Here is a 22363-nt window from a genome sequence, read left to right as displayed (position 1 = left end):
ATCTAAATAAAACATACATATTCTATGCTAAAAATTTAGTACATAAAATAAAAATCCTACTACAAGGCTAGCTTCAACAGGATGCGGATGACCCTCCGTCGGGCCTTCAGCCAGGCTTGTAGTAGGGCCCTTTCCCATGCAGCGCTCGGTCCGCTGTGTTAATTAAACTATAGTTAGTTTCAATTGGTGACAGGAACTACATAGTAACTTAAAAATTTGAAAGAAGGTTGATCATAAAAAACATCATCACACAGAGTTATTTCTTCAGTACCTTCTCCTTGCGCACTTCCTTGTCGGCCCTATTAGCCGCGGTGGCGCTTGTCCCTACAAGCCTTCACCGCCTGATTGCCGCCGCAGTTCCCCAACTCCACAAAGCTTGCGGTCACGGGCCATGGCGTCGTTGCTCAGGATATACTTGGGCAAATCACTGTGCTCTGGTCCAAAGATCCCCTCGCCTCTGCGAGACTTCCCATTGGCGTGCTGCAGCAACTCGTGAAGACTCCATGATGGCACTTTCTTGCCGCGGCAAAAAGGACACACAAAGGTGCTCTCGCCACGATTACTAAACCCGACACCTCCATTAGAGAGGCCGAGGACGATCTCATTCCCCTCTTTGAATTCAGTCTCATCTAAATATTAGTTTTCGCTCTCGGAGTCACTGTGGCCTACCATGCTTGCGGAGAAAGTGGAAGAAAGAAAGAAAGAGAAAGATCAACTACAAATTTTTGCAAGTTTAGAGTGAGAAAACAACACACCGCACTCCCTTATACGAAGCAATGGCGACGATTCGAATGGCAACGTCGACTTCCCTAGGCACATTTTTCTCGTTGCCTCACCTCACATCGTACCCAACGCGTCTATTCAATGACGACCATTCGCATGGCAGCGTCGAGTTCCCAAGGCATGTATTTCACGTCGCTTGGCCTGGCAGCATACCCAAAGCATTCAGAAACATTGGAAAAGCAATCCGCCACAATGGTCATCAATTAGGAGTGTGATTCACACGTAAGAACATGTCATACCCAAGCGATGTTGTGGACTATGTCGTCGAGATTGCGTCCAATGTCCAAGATCAAGTGGCATAGTGCACTACGTGGCCGGACGATACTCTTTAAATAACCGAGAAACAAGTTCATCACAATAACTCCTCAATCAAATTCCCCCAAAAAAACTCCTCAATCAACATATGTCGCATCATCCACACACCATACCTCCATACACGCTAGCAATCATGGCAGAGAGGCGGCAACCCATGTCATTGACGGCACTCCCTACTGAGGTGCAAATTGAGATCGCCGGCCACCTCACTATGACCTCGGAGTGGCCCATGGATGACCTCCGCAGCCTACGGGCGATGTGCTCATCCATGAACCGCATCTGCGATGACCCCGACCGTTGGTCGGCGCGTGGTAGTGGATCGGTGCAGACGCCGGGTGAGGTTGTCGAACGACCGTGTGAACTACTTCACCATCCTTGCTAGGATGACCCAAGTCGGCAACCTAGAGGCTTGCTTGCTCATCGGGATACAAACCGTATTCAGTGGAAAACCACAGCCCCCGACCATGCCTTGACTATCTCACCCACGCCGCCGATGGCGGGCATAATATGGTGGCCTATCTGGTAGCCATATTCCTCTATAGGCACAATGGTGATGCCGGCGACGATGACACTATAATGCTGGTACATAAGATGGGCCGAGGGCGAGGAAGAATCATGGGCGACGGCTGATAGTGGATCAATGAGTAGGCGGCTAAGCAACAAGGGGTGTCGCCTACGCCGTGAGGCGGCCGTGAAAGTGATCCACGAAATGACTGTGGTGGCGCAACAAGTGGCTGTCGCCACCTGGCCGCACTAGGTGCGCGGTGATCTTCTGTGCGTAGGCAGGTGACTGCGGCTGTTCTAAAAGGATGGGCACAAAGGATTCTGTTTTGCAGCGAGGACTGTAGGCTTCGCCACAAAATTATTTTGTTCTGAAAGGCAATTGGAGTATGAAACTAATTCACTCTTTACATGCGAGAGTGAATTAGTTAGGTTTTGATTTTCTGTTGCGAGAGCAAATAGAAAACTACTATGTAATTCAATATAAGTGTTATACCACAGTACTCTTCGTGCTACTAACGCTGAATCACCATATGAAATTGCGACGGGAGCTGTTACACGACCGAGAATTGATGTCTAATTCCAAATTCATCGCATAATAGAGTTGATCCGATCAAGTCTCATGTTACATTTTTTGTGAGGAATTAAATTAAAAGCCAAATAGAAGACAATACACGTGATTGCGTCCCTCTATTAAAAGCCAAGCAGAGAAGCCATTGGTGTTGAAATGTTATTGTAACACCATCGTAACACATGTGTGCACCAAATAAATAATTCAATTTGCAAACAAAATAAAGATGGCGCACTAGTTTAGTTAAAATAATGACAACATCCATCATTGAGGAAATTAGCATGTCCATAGACAAGCAAACAACATTGGTCCATTTAAAATGCATGCCAGAGAGATACATCAAATGCAGCTTTATTTACTGCTCTGCTAATGAATCCAAGAACAAGGGAGCATAAGGAAGATAGTATGGTATATAGATGAACTCTTTTTCAACGCTATGAATACCATACCAAAAGACCCTAGGAAGGGATGACATGAACTTTTATGCGGTCCATGTCATATGCGACATATGCGATGATTGTTCTATTCTCCCAAGCAATAAAAATCAAATTCCATGCATTCTGGGTGAATTGTAATCACTGTGTAGTCATCAACATAATCCACAAAACCAAATTTAATATTAATCCTTCCAAACAGGATTTGTGTGCTGACCGTATGCTTCAATGTCTAATTATTAGTACCGTAGTATTCAAGGATCTAGATTGAGAGCTTGGAAACATTGGGACCACCAATAGTACATACACACAAGTGACCCTGAGCTTGATGCATGGAGTGTTGAAGACCACTAGGCCTATCAATTTTCCTCCATGTGTTTCCCTCCATATCCACAGCAAGTATCTTAGATTACCCCCCAAAGTCCCCCATAATTTGCAGATAACCATTAAGAAACACACTTCGTGATCTTAAAAATGTCACATCAGTCTCCTCGTCCCATTTGGATTCCTTATAGATCCATGCTGCAGTTTCAGATGAGTAGGTCTCCACACCTATGCACAAACCGTTGACATCCACATATTCAATCACATGGAAGTGCGAGAAGGCTGTCAGATCAAACGCCAAGCGATATTCACCAACAGAATGGCCAAACTCATGGGTGCTAGGTGGCAGTATATTAAACTTCTGGGTCATTGGATTGCAGACGAACATAGCGGTATCCAATAGCCCCAAGGCACTAGCATAGGATGAGGTCGTTGTAGCAATCTAAGATAGCTACATTGTCCTTGAGGAAGGGCAAGAAGGACAAGTCAGGGGGGGCGTTCACTGGTGACGCTGGTGAAGTTTCGCTTGCCATTCTCGGTGTCGTAGAAGAAGCTAGCCATATTTTGGGGTAGCACTTGACGGTTGTCGGAGATGAGGTGCTTCCAGGAGTGACAAACACATTTGCAGGAGCACAAGGAGCAGGCCGGGAGGTGGCAGAGAATGTCAAGAAGGAGATTGTTTATGAGGCTGCTCATTGCGTTCCTCTGGTTGGGGCCACCTACATTTCAAAGAGCCTGTGACAAAGATCCATTCCTTACTAACAAGATCTAAAGAGAAAAATAATCCAACAAAGATCCATCAGTGAAGTGTCAAAGCATACCCTTGCCTTTGGATCTGGCGGCGGCGCGGCGCAAGGCGTGCAATGGTTCACACAAATGATGAGAGGAACAATGTGCCGCCCGTGCGGGAGGTGGCGGCGGCGCGAGGCGTGCAATGGTTCACATAAACTGGGAGAGAGGAACAATGTGCCAAACTTGAAGATGGAGAAGTGGAAGTACTATGGAGTAATGGTGATGCAATTGTGTTGTGGGTAGTTGGGAAATGGGGAAATAAACGCAGAATTTACTACCGCCAATGGACCAAGCGGTCGTGTAGGGGCCGGCGGCCAGAACGCCTATCCCAGTCGGCCTAGCTTTTCATGCAATGGAGAAAATATCACTGCTGCATCTATTGTTAACCCGTGGGTGGTAGAAGTTTCAACGGCCGGTTTCCTTTCCTACGAGGCCTCCATATCGGTCTAACTGGCGGTGGAAGTGTGACACCATCGCTTCTATCGCTACGGCAGTGAAAGTGACGACAGTGAAATATCAATCTGTAGTAGTGTTGATTAATTAGAGCATTCACTTAATCAGCGGGATTGGTAACGCTTAAATGCTTACTTGCTTAGGCAACAGTTGAAGTCGAGTATGAGAAGGGAACTCAAACTTGAGCGTGTAGGGTGCTACACCAGGATAATTAACTACTAAAAAGAATGAGGGTTACATTTTGTCTACTGTCCTAATTTGACTAAGGACTCAACCTAATCTTGAGATATGAACTTGATGATCAACTTGGTAATTCTTGCTCATGCGAGGGGTAGGTCACGGTGAGTGTGGGGTCTCAAGTGACATAGCTTGTGGAGAAGTTAAGGACCATGCATTAGGATACGTGAGTCTGAGTAACTGCCCATACAGACCACATGTTGGGGATGGGCCTGGCAAGCCTAGTAACTAATCGTGACTGGTCTATCTATGGAACTGGCAAGAAGGTGGCATCGATTAGATGGTGGTAGCATTAACCGGGCACTAGTAGAGCTTTTCATATGACATCCGGACCGGATTAGGGAAAGGTTGGAAATCGTGAGGCAACCCTTACCACCGGACCTAGAGTATTGTGGTTAGTCCCATATTTTTATGTGGATACAGTTGTACACCTCTGCAGAGTGTTGAAAACCTAAAGTCCCTCGAGACAAAAACCTTTATGGTTGTTCTTACTTTCTATACCCATGGTAGTGTAAATGATGAAACTAGATGATGAATGATTTACTTATGTTGATCACATTTCTTGTGGCTATGAGCTTAATTATGTAATTATCTTATTAACGAATCATGAGCATGTCATTATAAGAAACGCCATTGCTTTTCGCAAATGTACAAATGCCTAATAATACCCTGGCAACCACCCAATACCTCTATGTTGGAATTAAGTCTTCTGAGTACGAAATGTACTCATGGTGCTGCCTTTAAGCTGTTTTGCAGGTATGTAAGGCAAGGGCCTGAGCCAAGCCCAATCCAGTGCATGGTTAGCCGACCTTGGATTGGGCGTTCTCCAAGATGAGCTGCATGTAATCCGATGTTTTGATGAGTGACATAGTGAAGCCTAGAATTGATTAGGAGTAGCGTTTGTAAAACTTGAATTATTATTTTCCGAAGCTTTTATCATCAAAGATTACTTGACTTATGTTGGAGACTTGATTGGGTAACAAGTGAGATGTTCAAAATGCTTTATTTTGGGAATGTCTGCGTAACCCAACGCAAAGATCCTAAAGAGGAGGTACGGTGACACCCTCCTCGGGGCCTTGAGGTTGGTACGATGACCCCCATCGTCTGGCGTGGCAGGCGGCTCGGGTATCGGAGCAGTTGATTGGCTTACACTTAGAGACCTCGAATCAAGCAATTGATCAACTCAATAGTTACGAACCCAAGTCTTGGATTTTAAAAAATTATTCTATGCTATTGGCTAAAACTCTAAGTTACAGTAATTCTTTCCCCTAGAGTCATCTAGCCTCTTACCTTCTTCCATCTAAGGATGACAAGTATTTTCTGAAAGGTTTGTTTTGGGAAATTTAAAATGAAATTAGTCAGTTCTAGTCCTAAAGGTTAGTGGTCATAGCTTCACCTACGCGAGGAGTTAGACTTCGAAGGAATGCTCTATATACTAAGCATGTTATGCTAAGAGTGCCGCAAGAGTGATCCCGCATTCCTTATCTAATCATTCCCATTTCTCAAATCTCTCCCGCAAGGTATAGCAAGCTCCCAATCTAGTTTTTATCCCTTATCGGTTCTAAGCAGTGGGAAATTTTTGGCAGAGTCTCCCCTGAATTCTCAGGTTCACCTCTCAATCACAGTAGAAAGCATGAGTGCAGGACATATAATTCAAGACAAGATATCAAGAATCAAGCACCAAATGAAGGAAGCTGCCAAATTAAGTTCAAACATCCAATCTGAGGAATTCAATCCAGAGTACCGGACCTGTCACCCCGATGGATGACACACACGGCAAACCAAGTATCAAGTGCATCACAACCAAGTACGCCCAACACAATGGGCAGTGAAGCAAACCAATGTACTTGACTAACGCTCCCTCAACAGACTGGAGCCAACACTAACATGATGACGACAAAGCATGAGGACAACTACTGGTCGGGCGAGGTCTGACAAGGCTGCTGTGGCGGCGGCGGCAGCGTCTACAGGAACTGAGGTGGACAGAAGGCCCCAAGAGATATGGCCATCGGCTGATCACCTGCACGGAAAAATGCGAAATATAGCATTTAGCGAAGGCCCAAAGTGAGTAAAATGTTTTAGCTACGACAATTCCAACTAAAGGAAGTATGGGCATACCTGAAGAGTAAGCTCCCGACGGTGAAGTGAAGGCCCCGGAGGTGGTCGGGAACGTTGGATGAGCCTGCAACGGAACTAGTTCTACATGGATCAAAACACAAGTTCGGTTAGAAGATGTATATTTGTGCAGTAAACAAGGCTTCGAGCAAGTATAAAAAGGTAGGATAATATACCAATCACAGAACCGCTGGACAACCTTGGGCAGTAATGGACATGCTGGTACATCGAGTAAAAGGACTACTTGAGCTGCCCATAAGCCTGTGCCTGTGCTACAACGTCAGAATGAAGCTAACCCACCTGTTCCTTGGTGGCCATCCTCTCCATCTGATCAGCTAGACTGTGCACTGTAGCCCTAACTGAATCAACAAAGCTCTCCTAAAGGTATTGTTCCTGCTTGGTGAACCTTGAATCCTCTGGTGGCATCCACATGTTGGCACCTCCTCTACCTTGGCTGGAGGTGAGTCCTCTCGCTATAAGAAGCCCTTCTTGTTGTAAAACGGCCAGAAGGACTTGTGCAAAGTCTCGTCAACCCCTATGAAGCTGGTCTTGCTGCGAATCAATGCCATGATGTATGGCTGGAAGACCGAGGAACATGTCCTATCAAGCTTGTGTTTACACCAAAATTTGGAAGAAGAGTCACAGGGATTCAAAAGCTCCCAAGATCATGTCATCAAGGAGTTAATTGCGTGCAGATCGGAACCAGCTGATTCGAATGTGAAACTGGAATCGGCTTTCTTCAGATAGCGCCAGCAGATAACGACAAAGGCTATGATCGATGCCAGGACAAGACATGTTGGACTCTACAAAAAGGTAAAGATGAGAGTCCAAGTTATCTTAAATTAGGAATGTTTTCTCTAGGGTCAAAATTGTGATGAGTCATGCTTAGACAGGAGTCATGCACAGGTCCTGGGTATAAATATCAAAGCCCAGCTATTGTAAAATACACACAATCAATCAAATACTAGTTATTTATTTGGCTGGAGGTGAGTCCTCTCGCTATAAGAAGCCCTTCTTGTTGTAAAACGGCCAGAAGGACTTGTGCAAAGTCTCGTCAACCCCTATGAAGCTGGTCTTGCTGCGAATCAATGCCATGATGTATGGCTGGAAGACCGAGGAACATGTCCTATCAAGCTTGTGTTTACACCAAAATTTGGAAGAAGAGTCATAGGGATTCGAAAGCTCCCAAGATCATGTCATCAAGGAGTTAATTGCGTGCAGATCGGAACCAGCTGATTCGAATGTAAAACTGGAATCGACTTTCTTCAGATAGCGCCAGTAGATAACGACAAAGGCTATGATCGATGCCAGGACAAGACATGTTGGACTCTACAAAAAGGTAAAGATTAGAGTCCAAGTTATCTTAAATTAGGAATGTTTTCTCTAGGGTCAAAATTGTGATGAGTCAGTGCTTAGACAGGAGTCATGCACAGGTCCTGGGTATAAATATCAAAGCCCAGCTATTGTAAAATACACACAATCAATCAAATACTAGTTATTTATTTTTTGGCTCTAGCCACCCCTTAGGAGTAGGAGTATAGTAGATCTCGGTGAGTTCTTCAGCAAGTACGGCTGTATCGATCCGGTCGATCTCCACTGCATGTCTGTAAGTACCATTATGGCTTATACCTCTGTTCATACGGCTGCATCGATCTGGCCAACCTGCACTGCGACTCTGGTATAAGTTAGTTATCGACTCTTGTCTAGTTCAAGTACGGCTGCATCAATCCGGTCGACCTCCACTGCTCAAACTAGATTAAGATTAAGTTATCGGCTCTATCTAAGGGTGGTGTTCCTTCGGAATAGATTCATTAAGTTATCGATATTGCTTATTGCTTCCATTATTTATTTAATTACAGCAATATCACTTCGCCCAATTGAGATTGATCTAGATCGACCTTATATCTTGTTTAACCCATCGTTTGTTAATCTAAATTGATCTAATCTGTACTTTAAACGATGAGTTATGTTTTATCGGTTGTTTTATATCAATCTTGATCGTGCATAGCGTGCGGTTAAGGCATGTCTGATTTTGAGTAGATCAATTGGCTAGCAAAAACCGTTTTATGGCCCGTTATCATGGCCTGTGTGATTCTGCCTCACACCCCACTGTTAGCATAATGAAGTGGGAATCGTTATTTGGTAGATCTATTCCTAGGAGGGCATGACCTTAACTGTACGCTATGCCTGAATCGGCTGTTTTAGCCGATATCGAGTGCTTTCATGAATAGTTCACGTCACAAGACTGTTGAAGTAGCGATAGGTTGAAAGATGTGTTAGCCCCATGATCTTATTATTGTATTACGGCCCTGTATGATTCTACCTCATGCCCCACTGATATTAGTAATAAGTTAGGGTCGTCGAGTCTATTGTTGTTTCTACGGCCTGCATGATTCTGCCTCATGCTCTACTGATCATAGCGATAGATAAGATCTAACGTGTTCATTAGATTTATCTCTATTAAATGGTTGAATAATGATGAACTGTTTCTTTTATAAAAAGGGGTTCAGTTACTTGCAGTCATTGGCTTAGCATGAACTAATTATTTATAATATCTTATTGCCATTGACCAATATTTGTTTAAAGAATGATATTCATCCTGAATGATAACCGATTCTCTCCATGAACTTTAACCGATTTATTCTTATGAATATGCTGAAATCGACTATTTAGTCGATCTCCTTTCATATCGGCTCTTAGAGCCGCATATTCGGGACTGTCTAGCAACACCAGTATGTTCTGCCCTGAATTACTGATAAACTTTCTCTCCTTGTCAATTGCAGGGTCAAATTTACTGGCATGTCTCAGGGAGGATTGCGCGGGATTGACCATCCCTATGCTGAAGCTAGGCGGATCTATAGCTCCATCGAGTAGACCCTTCTGGCTTGCTCGTGTGTCCTCGGCACGGGACGAAAATTCCGTGTCGACACACGTTTCTGGCACGCCCGGTGGGACCCCACAATCGTCATGGCGATTCACAACAACGACGAGATCCTTATGGTACATTATGAAGATTTAGCCTGATGGAGATAAGGGTATCATCAACAAAGCTACAAAAGAGTTTCAGAACAAGTGTTTGTTGTCCTACACCAAAATACAGTGACAACACAATTGTTCAAAAATTTCCACTACCAAGAGTTCTACTACATGGGCAGATAGATACAACTGAAGCTGAAGACAAGCGTTTCTTTATGGAAGTTGTAGACAAATCTGTTCGTGATGTCATATCAAGCCGTAATGAAGCTTTCCTGGACACTATTCCACAACGTCGTGAAAGAAGCAATTCATGGGTTTCCAGTTGGTCAAGGCGGGCTAGCTTATTACAACATTCCAGATCCGTCAACCCAGGGGACCAATCAAGTCGGTACCAGTCATTAAGAAGTAGCACCAGCTGGTAATGGTGGTCTCCAGGCAGTTTCAGGGTTTATCTAAACAAACTCAAGGAACTACTACGAATCAGATACAGTACAATCCTGGACCATCAGTACAGCATGTGCAACAGCCGGCGGGCAAAGGTCAGAACTAGGTGATCAATTTTAGCACATCAGGCCACATACTGTCGTCGGCTCAAAAAATAGTACCATCAATGCAAAGGATCCATAGAGAGATAAATCCTTATGTCTATAATCAAAGACTTCAAGCAGCAAGCCTAGCAAGGGACCCAGCAGATAGAGGTTCCACAAGGATATCACTCTGGATCAGACTATAATACCCTTCACATGATTCCAAATCCAGAGTATCAAGGCACATGGGATTTCAATCCACAGATGGGTCAGCAACTATAGAGAAATCCAAATTCAAATGCTGATGAGTTGCTGCTGAGGGTGACCGAGATGATGAAGAATCAGTTCGATCTGAAGCCAAAAGGGCTGACCTTTTCGTACAAATACCCATATCCAGAATGGTATGATTTGGTCACTCTTCCCATAAATTACAGGCTCCCAGAGTTTGCTAAGTTCACTGGCCAAGACAGTACAAGCACGATAGAACATGTCAGTCGGTATCTTACACAATTGGGCGAAGCATCAGTTGAGGATGCCTATCGAGTTCATTTCTTCTCCTTGTCCCTGTTAGGGCCAGCCTTCACTTGGTTCTCATCACTACTAGTCAATTCCATTGCCAATTGGGCTGACCTAGAGAAAAAGTTTTATACATATTTTTATACTGGGACTGAGGAAAAGAAGATAACTGATTTGACAACTATAAGGCAGAAGACTAATGAATTGGGCACAGAGTTTCTTCAGAGGTTTCGAGAGACTAGGAACTTGTGCTTCTCCTTAAACTTGGCTGATGATCAACTAGCTGCTTTAGCCGTTCAGGGAATGCTACCAATGTGGAAAGAAAAGCTGCTGGGACAAGAATTTGACAACTTGGGTCAATTAGCTCAGCGAGTGGTAGCGCTCAATAGCCAATTCCAGAGCATGCGCAGAGATACCTGATTTTAGAAAAGTACCATAGTGGCCGAGGCTTACAATCCATACTCAGTCGATGATGGCTATGAAGATGAGGAAGAAGAGGTTGCTACGGCTGAATGGGATTGGGGCAAGAAAATGGCAATGGTGCCAAATCCTTGGGGAAGAGGAGTCGAGGAGAGCTATGACTTTGATGTCACCAAATCAGACAAGTTGTTCGATTTCTTGCTTGAGAAGGGATAGATCAAGCTTCCCGATGGTCATGTTATGTTGCCCCCTGGTCAGTTGAAGAATAAGAAGTTCTGCAAGTTCCATAATGCTACTTCCCATTCCACTAATGAATGCAGAATCTTTCGGCAGCATATACAGAGGGCAATTCAGCAAGGAAGGCTCAAATTTGATACGCCTTGAAAAATAAAAGTTGATGATAATCCTTTCCTAGGAGATCAAAACATAGTTGATGCTGGGCTACTCAAAGGAAAGACTAAGGTTCTAACATCGACCAAATCAAGAGAAGCCAGAACAGTCGATCCCAAGATGTAAATATCGGCTGACGAGTACAGAGAGATTAGAAGATGACGTGCTAAGCAAAAGAGCCGATACGAGTAGGGGAAAACATCAAAAGCAGAGACGACAAGGCCACAAGTTACATCTCAGATTCTGTCGAATAAGTGGCAGTGGAAGAAGGAAAAAGATTATCAGCGTTGGTTAAGAGATCAAGAATACCAGCGTCAACTGGAAAAAGAGAGATATGAAAGGAAACAAGTCGAGTCACATTGGAATTGTCCTTTCTTCAGACATTGCTAGAATGAAGGTTTGAAGTTGCCTACCAGACATGACTATCTAGAATGCAATAATCAATATTGAGAGTTTAGGCAATCTAAAACCAATCGCCGGTCTATCCACAAGAATTCTTCTAGCCACTCGAGATCTTTATAGCAAAAGGATAGACCATAGAGGGTCCAACGGAGTTGGGAGCACTCGAGGAGGCAGGTGGAAGAGAAACATGGTTGAATTGTTGAGTTGCTCTCACCAGGGTCGGATAGACATTTTATAGCCAGCCTAGAAGGATGAATCCAAGTGCCCGTGAAGCAATGATGCTCTCGTAAAAGTTTTGAAGCATGAGCTCATGAGCTAACATAGACGGCGACAAACAGTAGACCCCAGATCAAGATTCTTTACCTGTGACTGCGGGCCTATCGGGGGCACGGATGTGATAATTTTGGAATAAAATTACTTTTATCCCAAAATTGAGGGACATGTGTTTACACCAAAATTTGGAAGAAGAGTCATAGGGACTCGAAAGCACCCAAGATCATGTCATCAAGGAGTAAATTGTGTGCAGATCGAAACCAGCTGATTCGAATCCAAAGCTGGAATCGTCTTTCTTCAGATATCGCCAGCAGATAACGACAAAGGCTATGATCGGCATCAGGATGAGACATGTTGGACTCTATAAAAAGGGAAATATTAGAGTCTAAGTTATCTTAAATTAGGAATGTTTTCTCTAGGGTCAAAATTGTGATGAGTCGTGCTTAGACAGGAGCCCGGGTATAAATATCAAAGCCCAGCTATTATGAAACACACACAATCAATCAAATACCAGTTATTTACTTTTTTAGCTCTAGCCACCCCTTAAGAGTAGGAGTAGAGTAGATCTTGGCGAGTTCTTCAGCAAGTATGGTTGCATCGATCCGGTCGACCTCCACTGTTTGTCTGTAAGTACCATCATGGCTTATACCTCTGTTCATACGGCTGCATTGATCCGGTCGACCTCCACTACGACTTTGGTATAAGTTAGTTTTCGACTCTTGTCTAGTTCAAGTATGGCTGCATCGATCCGGTTGACCTCCATTGCTCAAACTAGATTAAGGTCAAGTTATCAGCTCTATCTAAGGGTGGTGTTCCTTCAGATAGATTCATTAAGTTACTGATATTCCTTATTGCTTCCATTGTTTATTTAATTACAGCAATATCACTTCGCCCAATTGAGATTGATCTAGATCGGCCTTATATCTTGTTAACCTATTGTTTGTTAATCTAAACTGATCTAATATGTACTTTAAACAATGAGTTATGTTTTATTGGTTGTTTTATATCAATCTTGATCGTGCATAGTGTGCGGTTAAGGCGTGTCTAATTTTGAGTAGATCTATTGGCTAGCGAAAACCGTTTCATGGCATATTATCATGACCTATGTGATTTTGCCTCACACCCCACTGTTAGCACCATGGAGTGGGGATCGTTATTTGGTAGATCTGTTTCTAAGAGGGCATGATCTTAACTGTGCGCTATGCCTGAATCGACTGTTTTAGCCAATATCGACTGCTTTCATGAACAGTTCACGTCATAAGACTGTTGAAGTAGCGATAGGTTGAAAGATGTGTTAGCCCCATGATCTTATTATTGTATTACGGCCTGCATGATTCTGCCTCATGCCCCACCGATATTAGTAATAAGTTAGGGTCGTCGAGTCTATTGTTGTTTCTACGGCCTGCATGATTCTGCCTCATGCCCCACTGGTCATAGCGATAGATGAGATCTAACGTGTTCATTAGATTTATCTCTATTAAATGGTTGAATAATGATGAACTGTTTCTTTTATAAAAAGGGGTTCGGTTACTTACAGTCATTGGCTTAGCATGAACTAATTATTGTTAGTATCTTATTACCATTGACCAATATTTGTTTAAAGAATGATATTCATCCTAAACGATAACCGATTCTTCTTATACAAGCCCATGAGCTTTAACCGATTTATTCTTATTAATATGCTGGAATCGACTATTTAGTCGATCTCCTTTCATATCAGCTCTCAGAGCCGCACATTCAGGACTGTCTGGCTACACCAGCATATTCTGCCCTTAATTACTAATAAACCTTCTCTCCTTGTCAATTGCAGGGTCAAATTGACTAGCACGTCTTGGGAGGATTGCGTAGGATCAACCATCCTTGCGCTAAAGCTAGGCGGATCTATAGCTCCATCGAGCAGACCCTTCTAGCTTGCTCGTGTGTCCTCGGCATGGGACAAAAATTCCGTGTCGATAGCTTGTAGTCCATCATTCTTGTAGCCATCCACTCAATCATGTTTAGCTTGTCCCTGTTTCGAATAGCTCGGATTACCTCATAGTAGGAAATGCGGACAGCATCTAAATTCCCCACCTTAGGTATCAGGGTTTGCCTCATTGTGCTGAAGATCAGAGAAGGATACCTCCTCAAGTCCTTGCTAACCCCATCCTAATGTTTCCTAGTGGGATAGAAGATGTAGGTCTCATGCACCTGCATCTGTGGGAGGCCCTTCACAGGTTTCTCGGTCTTCATCTCATCATAGTCAAGACCAACGAGAGCCGCAAACTCCTAGAACAAAGCGGCGAAGCTCTTCTTAACAGTCATCCAAGCCAAAGACTCATCCTCCATGTCAACCTCAAGAGTGGCATAAAACTGGAAAATGGCTAACTCATTCCAATTGTGCTTGAATTCCATAACCTTCAATAGACCCATGTCATGGAACAGTTGGACCAAGTCTTTGATGCAAGGGAAGGCATCTAGAAAGACCCAGTCAATCCACTGACTATCATGCATCGGCCTCTTAACAAACTCACCCCAAAAAAGCTTGTACTGAATCTTGTGTGGAAATAATGAGACAAAGTGTCGTTCTCCCTCTAGAAGTGCTTCATGTTGCAATCCTCTTGAAACTTTTGGGTGTTTGCCCAAGTGTAGTCCCTTCTTGGATGCCCCTTTAAGGATATTGGATGGACTCCATACTCCTCATACTCATCCACGTTGTCATCAACTTCATCTTCATCAAAAGGAGAATCTTGATCATCGGCCCTTCCTGCTGGACCCTTGTCATGTCTAAGTGGTTGTTCCTCCTCCCCCTCAAGCTAATCCCAATCGATATCATTAGCAAAGCCAGGAGAAGAAGCCCTCTTGGATATCCTATGGTGAAGTGCTTTCCTCTTCTTAGGTGGCACATCACGCTCACGAGATGCCTGCCAGCTGCTTTGCTCCTCGGTGCATGGTTTCTTCTTGTGAGAACCCCCACCCGGAAGCTTGAGACCGAAGCCAGACCTGCGATAGGAAACAGGAAGTGAGATCATAGTTAGAAGTGAATAAGTGATAAAAGGGAGCCAAATGTAAGGATGCAAGAAATAGCACTAAGGATCGCTGATATAGAATAACATTGTTTATACAATAATTCACCATAAGCTTATATAGAAGTTAGTTGATAAAGGCAGTAGCAACAACTCAATATGTAACTGTCCAGAGAGTTAGCGGAGTATCCAATAGGTGATGGATCATCTACTGAATTATAGACACTAGACCCGAGACCTGGCAGTACACCACGGAGCCTTCGGCATGGAACATGGAGTGTACAACAATGTTGTCGACAGTTTACAGATAAATACCAAAGATACAGCCTAGAGTCACGGAGAGTCTGTAAAATTCCACAGACCATCCGCCAAGTCAAGACAGTGAGCAAATATTGGAGTTAAGATTTCTTTAAGCCTCCGAGTGTTTTGGCGAAATGTTACACCAAGACTAATGGAGAGTCCATCAAACTTTGATCCAGCATGAGCTAAGCAACCGCAAGAATGTGCAATCCCAATATCCCTCGATACAAGAAGATCTAATCCGTCAAAAGTGACCCAAAGGATCTCCTAAGCATGCTCTATGTATTCCCCAAGCTGGATTTCAACACAAACCACCTAAACCCTAGATCAACCAAACCCTAGCCTTGGTACCCTAGGGAAATAGAGAAGTGAATGAGTGGGGATGAGAGTATTGCTTACCTTCCCATCTGGGAAGCTTGGAAGCCACAAAGATTGACTAGAGACGGCAAAGAAGATGACCCGGGCGCGAGCGGCGGCATGAGTGGATGAGAAATGAAGAAATGAGAAGGAAACCCTAACTACTTGGTTGCCCAAACTTTTATAGCATGTGGAGTGATGAAGAGTCCATCATATTTGGTGGACTATCTGCCAAATTGGTGGGCCCAGTGGTTAAGTTATTACAGTAGTTATAAAGACTATCGGATTGTCTGACAAAACTATCAGACTATCCACAAAAAGTTAGCAAGGAATGTCCTAGTGATCCTAGAAGGAAAAAGTCACTGAACAAAGGAAGTATATGCATCCTATTTATGGAAACCCCAAACTTTTCTGAAGCAATTCCCAATAGCTCCTTGGGAAAGCTCAAGGACAAGCTTTTTCAAAGGAGGGGAGGTTTTGTAATGACCCAAGTTTTGTCGGGGACCTAATACCGGGGTACCCAATGAGGTGGGAATAATAACCATCGAACGTTGACACTCCTGATCAGACGAGAAAATTACTACGTCTCTTGTCCGAAACAACGGAAGATTGGTTCCGCCTCGCCCGACCCTTGAGGGCTAGGCTCCACCTCACCCGACGGCTGAGGGCAGACTCTACCTCGGCCGATGGCTAAGGACCAGCTCTACCTCACTCGACCAGCTGATCCTCCAACCGTCATGCAAGGTCCAATGACCCAGGCTCGAATGCGTCAACTCAATTTACAGGTGAGCTCGTTCTTAAGCGATCCTTTTCATACTTTTGAGAATAGACTACTACCTAATGATGTTATCTTGCTTAGGAACATTGGAGAGGGTCAAGAGGGACTAAGAGGATGTGGAGGAGGTGATGATGACCAGCAAGGACGTCCAACACAAGCCGGAGGCCCAGTCCAACACGAATTCGAGTCTATCTTGGCCTCTAGGACCAGTCTACCTTAAACTGGTCGCCCAGGACGCATCCGGACTCCGTTTTTGATGATCCACATATGGATGGAAAGCTAATTTGATAAGGAAGCCAATCCAAGTGGTTTCACATCAAAAACTGTTCGGAATCAACGGGAATCATCGAAACAAGTCAGCATCCAGAATCTGCCAAGGTGCTGCGACACCGTCTTTTGGGTCCGTTGGACCATGTATCGAGTTTGGGCCCATTAGGGGCGCGTCCAGGGTTCTTGCACGACCCTAGAGTCTTCATAAACAGCCGCCGCCCCTCCATTAGGGTTTAGGTTTTGCTTAGATTATTCTATCAAGAAATAGTTTCGCCGTTCTTCGGTTTGTGAGACCCCAACTCGTGAGATTAATCTTTCATCTGCAATTGGTTGCGTTCTTTCTTGTTCTTGCTTGTGTTCTTCGTTGCGCAGGCAGGGATTAGCCTTCTTGGTGAGGTCAACCTGGTCCGTGACTTGGTTGATAACCAGAGGAGCTGTGGTGCTAAGATTGCAGGGTTCGATCTTTCGATCTGAAGCCGGATCGGTGTGTCATTCTCCGCCACAACGATAGTTACCATCACCTGACGGAAGATCGGGATTCCCGTTCCTATTATGTGGTAATCAGAGCTAAGGTATACCATCAGGTTCACTTTTATTCCCTAGTTTGAGTGTTTCGTATTCGTCCCATAGTCCAGTGCTATACTCGTTTTTTCTATCCTAGAACCTTCCGCGCCATAGCCATTGCATATTTTAGTTTCAGAGTCCGTCGTGTTGAGTTTGTGTCCTGGTCGAGGTCTTGTTGCTGGTTAGGTCATGTTAGAGTCCAGTTCGTGTGCTTTCCCCCATCGTTTCCATCAAATCTTGGCTGTTGTGACCAATTTTGCACACATTGTTCCCGTTTTGTCCTCTAATTCAGAGTCAATTCTTAAAACTGGTCCAGTTTTCGCATACGAACTCCGTTTTCGACGTTCCATATATGCAAATCGATCAGAAAAAATTACGGATCCATCCATCCCCGCTCTGTTGGGGTTCAAAATTTTTAGATTGGCCAAAAAGTGGTCATAAGATCCTTGTTTCGTGGTCACAAGGTTTTTGTCGATTTTCATCCAGTTTTCTGAAAATTCCACAGGCCACGTCTTACACTTGTTTGAGCTCATATTTTCTGTGGTTACTGCTTTTGTGCTCCTAAGTAAAGGAAAAATATCAAAAAAATAAAATAAAAAAGTCAAAATTTCCCAAAAAAACAACAACAGCCCAAAAAATAGAAAAAAAGAGAGGGGCAAAAGAGGAACAATATCTAGAGGAGCACATAGAGAAGCCCAAAGTGAGCTATGTTTACGTGTGCTGTCTGATTCCTTGTTTGTGTTGCTGTTTCCATCCACCATACTTGTTTTTCTCATACCAATCACCTTGCTATCCATCATACTTTTGTCACAACCTGGTACTTGCAACACTTTAGACCAGCAACGAGAACGAGTACTTTGGACTATAATTCAGCATTACTTTCTGTTACTGACTTGTGTGCCAGATATACATATTACTCTTTGTTTGCCTTCCAAGCTCCACAAATTCTTCAGATCAGTACAGACAAAGGGCCTTGCAATCTCGGTACCACTACCTCACAGGTATCACGAACCAGCCGCCGGTTGTACCGCCCACTACTTGCGTTGGTAAGAACTTGATAAGAGCTTGGTAAGACGCTTCCACTTACTGTAAAAAGTGACACCACTACACCCACGTAGTCATTTGGTAGGGATAACTTTCACCTGTTTGTTCCTGTTTTTGTGTTTTCAATGGCAGGAGGTGAACAGACTGCAGATAACAATCCTAAGGGTTTCAGCGAGTGTGTCAGCCAAGAGCAACTACAAGCTATTATAGAGGATGCCCAAAAAAGGATGAATGAGGCCGTCAGGAAGGCCATCACTGACGCACTCATTGAACTCAACATTGGCAATAGCATGGAAAGATTGGACAAGCGAATTTCCATGCTAACCGACAAGGTTACTGAGTTGGAAACCTTTGTGGTGGGCAACAGCGATGTTTCCAGCAGCAACACCGATGGTCAAGACACGGTGCATGATGCCGCTAGAAACATAGGTCGAGCAGCTATCCGACAAGAGAGATTACGGCAACGTCTTCGCCGCAACACGATAGGTATGGGTGGTGTCCACCACCACCGTCAAGGTAATAATCACCATGTGCCCGATGATCCTTATGCTAAGATTAAGTTCACAATACCATCTTTTTCGGGTCATTATGATGCTGAGGGATATCTTGATTGGGAGATGACGGTAGAATAAAAGTTTAGTGCCCACCTTGTACCTGAGCAGCATAGAGTTAGACAAGCTACTAGTGAGTTTAAGGATTTTGCCATTATTTGGTGGAATGGGCTAGCTGCACAGGATGCTTTACCTGGTACATGGGAAGAACTTAAGGTAGCTATGCGTGATCGTTTTGTTCCTCCTTATCATAGAGACTTGCGTAAGAAATTGATGCGTTTAGAACAAGGAGATAAATATGTACAGGATTACTATGGTGAGCTCCAAAAGGGATTGATGTGCTGTAGTGTTGTAGAGGGAAACAAAGATGTCATTTGTCATTTTTATTCTGGTTTGAGGCGTGACATTCAAGACATTGTTGATTATAAAGAATTTAACACTGTCAACCAGTTGTTTCAGTTTGCTATGCTTGCAGAAAAGGAATTGCAGGGGCGTGAACAGCAGGGCAAGAGCAAGGTCAGCACCAGCACATACACGCCACGCTCGGCGCCATCTTCGGGGCTGACCAAGCCAACCACTTTTTGAACGCCTCCACCAGCGAGCAAGCGACCAACAGCCTCCTCTAGAGTTTCCGCTACACCTAAGACACCTCCCGCACGACCTTCAGATTCAGGTAAAAATTCTTTGCAGGTGCCTACCAAGAGTTCCTCATCCGTTGTATCGACGGGACGCACTTCGGGTATTCAGTGCCACCGCTGCCATGGCATTGGCCATGTGCAGAAGGACTGCCCAAGTCAGCGGGCATATATTGCTATAGAAGATGGTTACATCAGCACCTCTGACATTGAGGATGAAGAAGACCAAGATGCAGATGAGGAGGACGGCGAAGTCCTTGGTGACGAGGCCACGGTGTCCTATAGGAGCATTATTGTACAGCGGGTGCTTAGCTCACAAGTCCAGCAACCTGAGAAGCTACAACGCCATAACTTATTCCAGATTTTCTTTGTCATCAGCGACCGTCGAGCACGTGTCATTATTGATGGAGGTAGCTGCAACAATTTGGTGAGTTCTGATTTGGTCAAGAAGCTTAGCTTGACCACACGCCTACACCCGCGCCCATATTATATTCAGTGGCTAAATGATTCTGGTAAAGCAAAGGTAACACAAACTTACAGAGTTTTATTTTCCATTGGTTCTTATGCTAATTCTGTTGATTGTGATGTGGTACCTATGCAAGCTTGTTCACTTTTATTGGGTCATCCTTGGGAACATGATAATGATGCTACACACCATGGTAGAAGTAATAAATACACTTTTGTGCATAAAGGAAAGAAAATTACTTTGGTACCTTTGACCCCTGCTCAAATTGTATAAGCTGATAGAGAACGCGCTGCTAGTTTGAATGATGTTCAATCTAAAAATCAGCAAGTTGCTAATTCTATTTTCCCACCTAAAAAGGATAAGTCTACATCTATTTCTAAGGCTGAGGGGATTAAATTGAAGGGTGGTATTATGCTTGCAACAAAATGTGACTTTGCTGAAATTTCTGATGATGATATTTGCTATGCTTTGGTATGCAAATGAGCTATGTTTTCACTTGATGATATTGTTAGCTCGGTACCTCCTGCTATCACTAACCTTTTGCAGGAGTATGAGGACATTTTTCCAGCTGAGATACCCCCAGGGCTGCCACCTATGAGAGGGATAGAGCATCAAATCGATTTGATTCCGGGAGCGACCTTGCCCAATCGAGCTACATATCGTACCAATCCTGAGGAGACTAAGGAAATTCAGCGGCAAGTCCAAGACCTTTTGGACCGCGGGTATGTACGTGAAAGCCTTAGTCCTTGTGTCGTTCCTGTACTTTTGGTTCCTAAGAAAGATGGAAGTTGGCGTATGTGTGTTGATTGTAGAGCCATCAATAATATTACTATTCAGTATCGTCATCCTATTCCTAGGCTAGACAACATGCTTGATGAGTTGTGTGGTTCTATAATTTTCACTAAGATTGACTTGCGAAGTGGCTACCACCAGATTAGAATGAAACTTGGAGATGAATGGAAAACTGCATTTAAAACCAAATTCAGGTTGTATGAGTGGTTAGTTATGCCTTTTGGTTTGACAAATGCACCTAGCACTTTCATGCGCTTAATGAATGAGGTTTTAAGAGTTTTTATTGGTCATTTTGTGGTAGTTTACTTTGATGATATATTGATTTACAGCAAGTCTTTTGATGAACATATGGATCACTTACGTGTTGTTTTTAATGCCTTACGTGATGCACGTTTATTTGGTAACCTTGAGAAGTGCATCTTTTGCACGGATCGAGTTTCTTTTCTTGGCTATGTTGTAACTCCATAGGGAATTGAGGTGGACAAGACGAAAATTGAAGCCATAAAGAGCTGGCCGGTTTCCCAAACCGTCACACAGGTGAGGAGTTTTCTTGGTCTTGTAGGATTCTACCGCCGCTTCGTCAAAGATTTCAGCACCATTGCTGCCCCATTGCATGAGTTGACAAAGAAAGGAGTGGTGTTTCATTGGGGAGAGGCACATGAGGAGTCCTTTGACACTTTGAAGGACAAGCTTACACACGCACCATTGCTGTAACTTCTAAATTTTGGTAAGACTTTTGAGCTAGAATGTGATGCTAGTGGAGTTGGCATTGGTGGTGTTTTGATGCAAGATGGTAAACCTGTTGCTTACTTTAGTGAAAAATTACATGGTCCTGTTCTTAATTATTCCATGTATGATAAAGAATTGTATGCACTTGTTCGTTCTTTAGAGACGTGACATCATTATTTGTGGCCTAAAGAATTTGTTATTCATTCTGATCATGAATCGCTTAAGTATCTTTGCTCTCAAAATAATCTAAATCGTAGGCATGCTAAATGGGTTGAATTTATTGAGTCTTTTCCTTATATTATCAAACACAAGAAAGGGAAGGATAATGTGATTGCTGATGCTTTGTCTAGAAAATATACATTGCTGTCTCAACTTGATTGCCGGATTTTTGGTCTTCAATCCATTAAAGAACAATATGCGCTTGATCCTGATTTTAAGGATGTGTTGCTTAATTGTAGAGAGGGACGCACATGGAATAAGTTTATGATCAGCGATGGGTTTTTGTTTAGAGCTAACCACCTATGCATTCCAGTTGGTTCCGTTCGTCTTTTGTTGTTGCAGGAGGCACATGGAGGCGGATTGATGGGACATTTTGGTGCCAAGAAGATGGAGGAGGTGCTATCCACACACTTCTTTTGGCCTAGGATGAGGCGTGATGTGGAGCGGTACATGGCTCGGTGTGCCACATGTCAAAAAGCTAAGTCGTGATTGAACCCACATGGTTTGTATATGCCTCTTCCTGTTCCTTCTACTCCTTGGGCAGATATATCTATGGATTTTGTGTTGGGATTGCCAAGGACTAAGAGGAGGAGGGATAGTATTTTTGTGGTGGTTGATCGTTTTTCT

Source organism: Miscanthus floridulus, chromosome 14 (genome assembly GCF_019320115.1).
Source record: "Miscanthus floridulus cultivar M001 chromosome 14, ASM1932011v1, whole genome shotgun sequence".
NCBI lineage: Eukaryota > Viridiplantae > Streptophyta > Magnoliopsida > Poales > Poaceae > Miscanthus > Miscanthus floridulus.
This window is presented reverse-complemented; position numbering follows the sequence as displayed.